Source organism: Entelurus aequoreus, linkage group LG08 (genome assembly GCF_033978785.1).
Source record: "Entelurus aequoreus isolate RoL-2023_Sb linkage group LG08, RoL_Eaeq_v1.1, whole genome shotgun sequence".
NCBI lineage: Eukaryota > Metazoa > Chordata > Actinopteri > Syngnathiformes > Syngnathidae > Entelurus > Entelurus aequoreus.
Window position 1 is genome coordinate 47,748,542 of NC_084738.1, and position 11,022 is coordinate 47,759,563.

Consider the following 11,022-nt stretch of genomic DNA (forward strand, 5'->3'; position numbering starts at 1 on the left):
GAAGTTGTTACGTCTCCGTCTATAATATTCCAACTGCATGATTTACATAGGGCTATTCGTTTTTTGTTGACCGAGTCGTAGTTTTAATACCCGAACGAAATTAACTTTGGCATAATTGTTTCTCACTGACGCATTGTTTGACAATTCTTCTTCATTGGTTGTCCTGCAATTTGATTGGATGAGAGCTGTGGGATGAAAATAGCGTAGATCTAATTTGATTGGCTGTTGTACTGAGCGCACACCAGCTGACAGGAACAACACGCTGATAGACACAGACGAAGAAAAGGAAAAATACGGAGCGGCGCGCTCCCAAATAAATTTTTAATCTTTGGGTTTTGGGGAAAGTAGCAAGTCATGTCAAGTCAAAAGGCTCAAGTCCAAGTGAAGTCACAAGTCATTGATGTTAAAGTCTAAGTCGAGTTGCAAGTCTCTTTACATTTTGTCAAGTCGAGTCCAAAGTCATCAAATTCATGACTCGAGTCTGACTCGAGTCCAAGTCATGTGACTCGAGTCCACACCTCTGCTAAGAACTCACTCCTGATACTCTCACATTATCCATCCATCCATTTCCTACCGCTTGTCCCTTTCGGGATCGCGGGACTCATATTTTGATTGGTTCAATATGTATTCGATCAGTTTTAGTTATAGTGTTCAGTTAGTTTGGAAGTTCTAACAAGCAAATGGCACATTTAGTGGAATATTTTTGATATAATCAGTCACCAAGTCTTTGGATTTGAAAAATATATATATTTAAATGACAATTTGGTACATTGTGAGCAAATATTTGACATTAGCCTCGCTGAATAAATATGAGTGATCTCTATTGGTGCCTTTTTGCAAGTACTGTATATTCGTTTTGCATCTGTTCCATTGAGAGAGACTAATCTGCTATATCAGCACAAGATGTGAAGGAGATACTTAAACACCGATTCCGGCTCTTTAGTGTCGCCCTAGTGCAGGGGTCGGCAACCTTTACCACTCAAAGAGCCATTTTGGCAAGTTTCACAAATTAAATAAATAATGGGAGCCACAAAATAAAATTTAAAATGAAAAACACTGCATACAAAGTTTAAATGCTTTGTGCTATGTTACCCAGGGGTCTCCGACACACACACCGGCACGCACTTTAATGTGGAAATTTGATGTTAGTGCGGCCCGCGAGTTTTGAATGCATTGAATGGCTGCATTGAATGGCTGCATTGAATGGCTGCATTGAATGGCTGCATTGAATGGCTGCATTGAATGGCTGCATTGAATGGCGCTTGATAACATCATACTTTCCAACCCTCTCATTTTTCCCGGGAGACTTCCGAATATCAGGGCGTGATGACACTGCTTTTGGCGCCCTCTACAGCCTGCCGAAACAGTGTACCTGCTCGACCCCATGTAGAATGCAGTTTCAGCTTGCTCACGTAAGTGACAGCAAGGCGTACTACCTCAGCAGCCACACATCTTACACTGACGGTACCAATACCCAGAATCCCATGCAGCCCTAACTCTTCCGCTCAACCAACGCACGGAGGGGGGGTTGATGTGTGGGGGGATTTGGTGGTAGGGGGGGTGTATAATGTAGACCGGAAGAGTTAGGGTTGCATGGGATTCTGGCAGTGGCGTGCCGTCACTAGAGGCAGGGGAAGCACGGCACGGCCTCACCTGCCATCATGGAAAGAAAATAAAAAGTAAAAAGAAAAAAAAATTAGTTAAATTGTTATATGTATCCAGTAATTATACTAAAGTTATTTTCCATTTAACTTCACCAGTTTTATATTATTTTTATTTTTATTTTCACATTTGCCGTTCAAATACTGAGAAGAGACGGTGCGGTGATCAGCAGCCAGTTGAGGCACGTCACTGATTTGTGCCTCAACATGGATTGTGCGCAATGACTCGGCTAACTGCTGGCCTGCTGTGCAGTGAGACTGTATTGCTATATGAATTATATGATACATTTCCATAGTTTAGTTAGCTGAGGTATATAATGTACAGTGTATCTTGTCAACAACTGTATGTGTGTAACGTATTTCTTGTGCTGAGCGATCATAAAACTGGAGGCTCGTCTCATAACCCCGCCTCCTGGTGCCAAGCACCTCCGCCGCAGAATGCATCGCCCGACGGGAGCGCCACACCAACCAAAACCCACACCCAAACCCTCCACGTGCAAGACCGAATCCACCCAAAAAAAAGTCACTTAACAAGAAGCCAAAAAGTGCAAAAACAACAATGCTCGCGCTGCAGGAGCCGCGAACGACCGCAGGGACACAACATTAGGTACACCTGCACTGCAGGTTCATATGTTTGTAAATCTGACTGTGATAATGCAGCCGTGCCTCACCAGACATTAACCTCACTGCACGCCACTGGATTCTGGGTATTGGTTGTGTTGTGTTTATGTTGTGTTACGGTGGGATGTTCTCCAGAAATGTGTTTTTCATTCTTTTTTGGTGTGGGTTCACAGTGTGGCACATATTTGTAACGTAACAATGTTAAAGTTGTTTGATACGGCTACCGTCAGTGTAAGCTGTGTGGCTGATGAGTAAGTATGCTTTGTTGTCTCCTATGTGTGCAAGTAAAAGCAACATACAACATGTGGCCGGGCTGGCACGCTGTTTGTAAATGATATATAGGACAATTACTGCAGTGCAATTAGGGCACTCCCTTTATTTAGTAATTAGAGTGTAAATAGGATTATATTTTCCGTGGGAGTTATCTATGAGAGACACTGAGATCCATAAGTCCCCTGGGAAAATTGGGGGGGTCAGCAAGTGTGTAGCTGAGCCGCATCAGAGTGGTCAAAGAGCCGCATGCGGCTCCGGAGCCGCGGGTTGCCGCACCCTGCCCTAGTGGATCCCTGGAGAATGTATAAAAAAGGATTGAAAATGGAAAAAGATGGGGGGAAATATTTTTTTTTGTTTTAGTATGGTTTTTGTTTGAGGACAAACATGACACAAACCTTCGTAATTGTTAAAAAGCCCACTGTTTAATATGTTTGTGTGTATGCTTCACCGATGAGAGTATTTGGTGAACATCGTTTTGTCCTACTAATTTCGGCGGTTCTTGAACTCACCATAGTGTGGACTGTGATGCAACAGTTTGTTAACATGCAAAATCTTCCACTCCTTTGTCTCATTTTGTCCACCAAACGTTTTATACTGTGCGTGAATGCACAAAGGTGAGCTTTGTTGATGTTATTGACTTGTAGGAGTGATAATCAGGCAAATTTAGTCAGTGCATGACTGCAAGCTAATCAATGCTATTTAGGCTAACTGTATGTACATATTGCATCATTATGCCTCGTTTGTAGGTATATTTGAGCTAATTTAATATCCTTTACTTTAATCCTCTTTGTATATAATTTAGTTTTTCATGTCTCATGACACATTACCTGTATGTAATATTGGCTGCATTTCAGATAGTTGTTTGTGTACCATGTTGTTCCAGACCACAGCAAACATTACCCAGCTTGCCAAAGGTTGTAATAAATCTATTAAAAGAAGACAGTCTGCCGTTTCCTTTAACTTGGACACACACATCTATACATTTTGCCATTAAAAGCCAGTCATTTCCAGGAGTTATCTCACCCTCTGAAAAGCATCCATTTTACTAATGGTTTCTAATGTAAAAATGTGTAGAATAAATATTACATTTCAACATTTCTGTCAAGGAAGATTTGCGACACACAGTCATTTTGATAGTAGGCTATTATTATTATATGTTCCTTTTTGACTGTACTTAAATGTATAATAGACTGTATTTATATTATTCACATGTGAATAATGCTGTATAATAGACTGTATTAATATTATTCACATGTTAATAATGCTGTATAATAGACTGTATTTATATTATTCACATGTGAATAATGCTGTATAATAGACTGTATTTATATTATTCACATGTAAAAAATACCAAAGTGTTTATTGTCTATTGTGAGCGAACTGTGGTGCTGAATTTCCCTCAGGGATCAATTAAGTACTTACTATTCTATTTACGTCATGTGAAGCCTTCATTATAAGACTTATATACAACTTCATTTTTTGCGGCTCGAGACAGATTCGTCTTTTGTATTTTTGGTCCAATATGGCTCGTTCAACGCTTTTGGTTGCCGACCCCTGGCCTACTCTTAGGGTCTTGTAACCAAGTAATCAACAAACGGATATGCTACAAAAAGAGGTCTGGGAAACTGATAAAAACTGCTAAAAAAGCTTTTGTTGTCACATTTCTCACAAGTACAGGAAAGGTCACAGGCTATTCCTTTCGTCGTACTGTAAATGTCAATAAGGATGGAGTAACATTTTGCACGTAAAAGGACATTAATACCAGCATAAACGAGATCGATTCATTCCAGACTGAGCAGTTTTTTTTTCTTTGCCAAACCTTTGATTGTCTTTGCATTTATTGGAAAGTGTCCACTTTTTGAGGTCCATGTCGGTCAAACACTGCAACACGTCTACATCGCTTGCACAAAGACATGATTTCACACAAAATAAATCACAACTTGCCGCCAGGATGCAGCGTCAAAGACAACATGTGTTATAAATAACATGCTTTCACATCCTCCAACATCATTTAGAATGTTTCAGCTCAGCAACAAAACACTTAAAAGCAAAGATTGTTCCTTTTCCATCTCATACTGAGAGAGTCCACGCTGGCCACTGACCATCATGTGGTAGACACTTATAGGTTATACATTGTGCATATGAAAAACTATACTGTTCTACGTTGAAGAAGAAGAGGAAGAAGCTGTGGTCTATAGTCTAGAAGCATCAAATTATTGACTGTCAATATTACTGCACTGCTATTAGGGATGGGTACCAAAATCTGTTCTAACTGACTGAATTCTGTCGATACTATAAAGCACCAATTCCCGTAAAAATCAAACGGTACTATACTATACCATACTTTTATTGCACGTGACGTCAAGTCCAGTTGGGGAATCTAGGTAATGTTGTAATTTTCCAAGCCAATAAAGCAAGCAGGCCCTATTAGAGAGCATTGATATGTAAGGCGTCACTCTTTCAAACTACTTGATGCCAATTGTCATTGGATACGCCATATGCATGCTATATGCATGGTGATGTCAACACTTCCAAATTTGGTGATCAAAACGTTACAATCAAACAGCTGGTATGTAATAAGTACAATACTTACAATATAAACACTTTGTAGGGCTCAACAAGAGACACGTCTGGCACATTGAGTGGGAGTACCCTACACAAGCCGTCTAACGTTTTGGAAGTGCAACTGCATGCAAAGACTACTTTATAATACTTGCAAATGAGACTCATAAATGTAAGAAAACAAGATATGCATCAATTGGACAGCACAGTTATCATTATCAGCTCACTGTTGAATAAATACAAAAATATTTAATTATGAAACAAATGAATATTTACTAACACATGGACACAAGTGTTGAAGGTACCCATCCCTAGTTGCTACTGTGTACCATGGTGTACACATACGTTACAGTGAAGACAGACGACTAGGACATGAGTCAAAATCTGCAAAAATGTTGCAAATCTCTCGTTAGTTTTGGCACAAAAAACCTTCAGCAGAAAATAATAGTTTCATTTGTCCAACGCCTGACATGTAAAACAATGATGGAATATTGACTTCACAGCACAAAATGAACATTTTGGAATGAGTTCTTTAAAACAAACATTTACAGATGAGATGCTGTCTAGTTTGACGTACAAGTAATGGAGTACTGTACCTCGGTTTTCCCCAAGTCCTACTTTCCGTAGGATTTTAACGGAACACAGGTTTGTTCCCTTTATTGTATGGTCGGTCATACATTGCGTCTAACAAACTAAACCATGAATTGATTAACGTGGACCCCGACTTAAACAAGTTAAAAAACGTATTCGGGTGTTACCATTTAGTGGTCAATTGTACGGAATATGTACTGTACTGTGCAATCTACTAATTAAAGTCTCAATCAATCAATCAAACCGTTTCACATTCAGGTGTCCAAACAAAGAATCCAACGCTAATCACCATTTCGCTGGTTCCCCTACGGAAACATTTTTCACATTAAGTTTGGTCGTCTTCTCGGCCGACCTCACTAAACCCAAAATCTTGACTTATTCATCTGTGTGTTTATCCTTTTGGAGGTGAACAAAGTCGCAAATGAAGTCTGTTTTATTTGTGCTGATGCCCATGAGACGTGCGCTTGCTAGCATACATGTAACATGAATGTTAGCATATACAGGACTGTCTCAGAAAACTAGAATATTGTGATAAAGTCCTTTATTTTCTGTAATGCAACTAAAAACATGAAAATGTCATACATTCTGGATTCATTACACATCAACTGAAATATTGCAAGCCTTTTATTATTTTAATATTGCTGATTATGGCATACAGCTTAAGAAAACTAAAAAATCCCATCTCAAAAAATTTGAATATTTCCTCAGACCAAGTAAAAAATAAAGATTTATAACAGCAAAACAAAATCAAACATTTGAAAATGTCAATGAATGTACTCAGTACTTGGTTGGGAATCCTTTTGCACGGATTACTGCATCAATGCGGCGTGGCATGGAGGCAATCAGCCTGTGGCATTGCTGAGGTGTTATGGATGCCCAGGATGCTTCAATAGCGGCCTTTAGCTCATTTGCATTATTGGGTCTGGTGTCTTTCAGCTTCTTCTTCACAATACCCCACAAATTCTCTGTGGGTTTCAGGTCAGGGGAGTTGGCAGGCCAATCGAGGACAGTAATGCCAGTTACTGGTGGTTTTGGCACTGCTGGATCATGCTGGAAAATTATATCATCATCTCTATAGAGCTTTTTAACAGATGGAAGCATGTAGTGCTCTAAAATCTCTTGGTACACAGCTGCATTGACTCTGGACTTGATGAAACACAGTGGACCAACACCAGCAGCTGACATGGCTCCCCAAACCATTGCTGACTGTGGGAACTTCACACTGGATTTCAAGCAACTTGGATTTTGCTCCTCTCCAGCCTTCCTCCAGACTCTAGCGCCTTGACTACCAAATGAAATACAAAACTTGCTTTCGTCTGAAAAGAGGACTCTGGACCACTCTGCAACTGTCCAGTGCTTCTTTTCCATAGCCCAAGTCAGACGCTTCTTCCGTTGTCTTGAGTTCAGGAGTGGCTTGATCATGGGAATACGGCTACATGCTTCCATCTGTTGAAAAGCTCTATGGAGATGATGATTTCATTTTCCAGCATGATCCAGCAGTGCCAAAACCACCAGTAACATGGCATTACTGTCCTCGATTGGCCTGCCAACTCCCCTGACCTGAAACTTATAGAGAATTTGTGGGGTATTGTGAAGAAGAAGCTGAAAGACACCAGACCCAATAATGCAAATGAGCTAAAGGCCGCTATTGAAGCATCCTGGGCATCCATAACACCTCAGCAATGCCACAGGCTGATTGCCTCCATGCCACGCCGCATTGATGCAGTAATCCGTGCAAAAGGATTCCCAACCAAGTACTGAGTGCATTAATTGACATTTTCAAATGTTTGATTTTGTTTTGCTGTTATAAATCTTTATTTTTTACTTGGTCTGAGGAAATATTCAAATTTTTTGAGGTGGGATTTTTGAGTTTTCTTAAGCTGTATGCCATAATCAGCAATATTAAAATAACAAAAGGCTTGCAATATTTCAGTTGATGTGTAATGAATCCAGAATGTATGACATTTTCATGTTTTTAGTTGCATTACAGAAAATAAAGGACTTTATCACAATATTCTAAATTTCTGAGACAGTCCTGTATGTACCATAAATGACAGCATACATGCAACATAAATGCTAGCATACATGTAATATAAATGCTAGCATACAAAAAGCGTTCTGATCTAATAAATCAGATTGAACTATGAAAGTTCTTAGTCCTAAATTATTCTCTATAATTTCTATTTTGTGTTCATATTTTTGATGTTTGTAACAAATTGAATGGGTGTACATTATTTTTTGCTTCGGTTTTTGTAGGACCTTTTGGATTATAGTCGTCTCTCACTCATCATGCTTCAAATACTGCGACTTTACTTTTTTTAAACAAATATTTTACATGTATTAGGCCTACATTTTGTGTTAACTTAAGACTTATTTATTTTTATTTGTATTACAGTGTTTGTCTTATTTTCCATCATTACATTGTGGTGATCAATACAGATTTTCACCAAGAAGGACCTCCCTTTTCAGGTAAACACAAGCGGCTAAATCTTGGGGCTGCAATTAAGTTGACCAACTTTGGTTGGACTTGATCTTCAAGTCCTGCCTCGTCATAAACACATCTCCACATTGGCCAGACTTGGACACGAGTGACGTCAAAAGACAAGAAGACTGCCATCAACTAGGGCTGGATGATTATGGTTATTATACCGATAATTAAGATGGTTTTGATTGATATTGAAATCACGATTAATAACACAATTATTCATTTTTTTTTAAAGAAAAATAACTATTTATTGTACAACAAAACAAAGACTTTAATTTAAAAGAAAAAAATATATAAATTAGTAACAAATAAACTACAACAAATATAATTATAATAATGGTAACAATAATACATTTAGATAATAGCATTTTTTTCCTTTTATTAAATTTTTTTGGAATGCTTTGTACTTTTTAGACTTATTTTATGTGTGCTTTTTTTTGTCATTAATAACATTTAATAAATGTTGGTTAATCAAATGCAAAAATCCTCACATTTATTGGTGCAATACATCTTTGGACATTTTGACCAGTATTTTAAGTTAAAACATAATAATTGTGTAAATGTATCAATAAGTGTTTTAAGTACATAAGGTACTGTTTGAAACTTTTATTATGTTAGTGCCGCCAGACCGGATGTCGTGCACAGCGCTTTATTGTGAAGGCGGGAAGTGTGCTGCTGTTTCTCAGCTTGACAAGTTTGGAGACAACTTGAGGCTGTTTAAAAAAAAACAGCGCCTCTCAAGTTGCGACTGCCGTCCTGTTTGTGCGTTGATCTTACATAAATGATGTCGTTCACAACAACACAAGCAGATGGGATGTGTTGTAGGTGTATGCATTCTTCTTGCTAGCTTTAGTATAGTAGTTTATGTCACTGTTTCCACTGGTCATCTCTACATTACCATGAATTGATTAACGTGGACTCCGACTTAAACAAGTTGAGAAACTTATTCGGGTGTTACCATTTAGTGGTCAACTGTACGGAATATGTACTGTACTGTACAATATACTAATAAAAGTTTCAATGAATCAATCAAAATTGTTAAGTTCAGCATGGGGCGGTTGAGTTTTTCGGGGATGAATGAGCGGTATCGGACACGTTTTATTTTTTGGAACAAATCTTCCTTCTCCTCACAATGACAGCATTTCCTTGATATGACCAGTGGCCTAGTGGTTAGAGTGTCCGCCCTGAGATCGGTAGGTTGTTAGTTCAAACCCCGGCCGAGTCATACCAAAGACTATAACAATGGGACCCATTACCTCCCTGCTTGGCACTCAAGTTAAATCACCAAAAATGATTCCCGGGCGCTGCTGCCCACTGCTCCCCTCACCTCCCAGGGGGTGAACAAGGGGATGGGTCAAATACAGAGGACAAATTTCACCACACCTAGTGTGTGTGTGACAATCATTGGTACTTTAACTTAATATTCTGTGTTTAACGGCAGATTCCGTTTTATAGGCCAATCCTTTGATTCTGTGATCACGTGAATGTGGAAATAATACATTTTACTTAATTTTTTTGTTGAATTTAGTGATTATTGATTAGGCATGCTGGCACTGTGTCAAATAAAAAGTAGTAACCATGGTAACATCCCAAACTTCTAGTAGACATGCTATTTTTTCACTCATCAGATGAAACCAACTTCAGAAGCTCAAAAATCTGCATGCACGTTGCGCGGCCTATTAATCGTTTTCTTTTTCCCGAATATAATATTTTAGAATTGTGGGAAGCCATAATCAAAATCCATCCATCCATCCATTTTCTACCGCTTGTCCCTTTTAGGGTCGCGGGGGGTGCTGGAGCCTATCTCAGCTGTATTCGGGCGGAAGGCGACAAATTCAATCAATTGTCCAGCCCTACTATAATCAATCAACTGTCAGCAGCTGTCCGGCCAAAGTGGAGATAAACTCTTCTGATGCACTTCACCTTCCACATCAAGAACACAGCTTTGACGTGAGCGATGTGGAATGCTAACAACACCAAATGCTAACATCCCAGCTACAGTAATGATCGTAGCTACGAGTGTGTGAAGTTGACCAATCTTGCGGAACAATTTATGCACATGGAAGCCCAGTAACAACTTTGAGGGATTACCCAGGATGTGATGAAGTATTTCTATGTTTTGGCCCTGTTGTAGTGGCCGGGTGACAGCCATAGAAATGATGCTTGGAGGATCCTCCGGACATAGAACTCAAAGCCACTGCATTGGGTGAAAGGAGTGTACTTGTGACTATACTGTATGGGTGTTTAGAGGGCTCTAATAGTCGTAAAAAAAACATATTTAGAAGGTCATAAGAGGTTTTTTATGAAAATATCCATCCATCCATCCATCCATTTTCTACCGCTTGTCTTTCTCGGGGGTCACAGGGGTGGCTGGAGCCTATCCCAGTTGCATTCGTTCGAAAGGCAGGGTACACCCTGGACAAGTTGCCACATCATCGCAGGGCCAACACAGATAGACAGACAACCATTGATATTGATTTTACTTCGCGAAAATGTGTTTATCACGATCATTCACGGTAGCATACCGAATAACCGTGATAAACGAGAGACGAGGGTACTAACAAAAACTGAAGTACAGTACTACTCCATTTCGATGCTGTACACAAGTCAGCTAAAAAGTCTGTTTTTAAAATTAATTGTACATGAGGACAAAGTATTGATTTGATTAATTGATTATTCAATGTTTTGTCGCTGACTGAACCATTTAAACGCCAAGCTTGCTATGAAAATATATACACTACCGTTCAAAAGTTTGGGGTCACATTGAAATGTTCTTATTTTTGAAGGAAAAGCGCTGTACTTTTCAATGAAGATAACTTTAAACTAGTC

General features: G+C 39.1%; 1 protein-coding gene across 9 annotated transcripts in view; it reads right to left on the reverse strand.

Annotated features, from left to right (window-relative positions):
• Nucleotides 1–7,696: 7,696 nt before the first annotated feature.
• The window catches only part of thrb (thyroid hormone receptor beta), a 149,346-nt gene continuing 146,020 nt past the window's right edge, over nucleotides 7,697–11,022 (reverse strand). For all 9 annotated transcript variants that reach the window (XM_062056679.1, XM_062056676.1, XM_062056677.1 and 6 more), the window contains one exon: nucleotides 7,697–11,022. This exon is cut by the window's right edge and continues 1,317 nt beyond it. The gene's annotated coding sequence lies outside the window, so the exon portion shown is untranslated.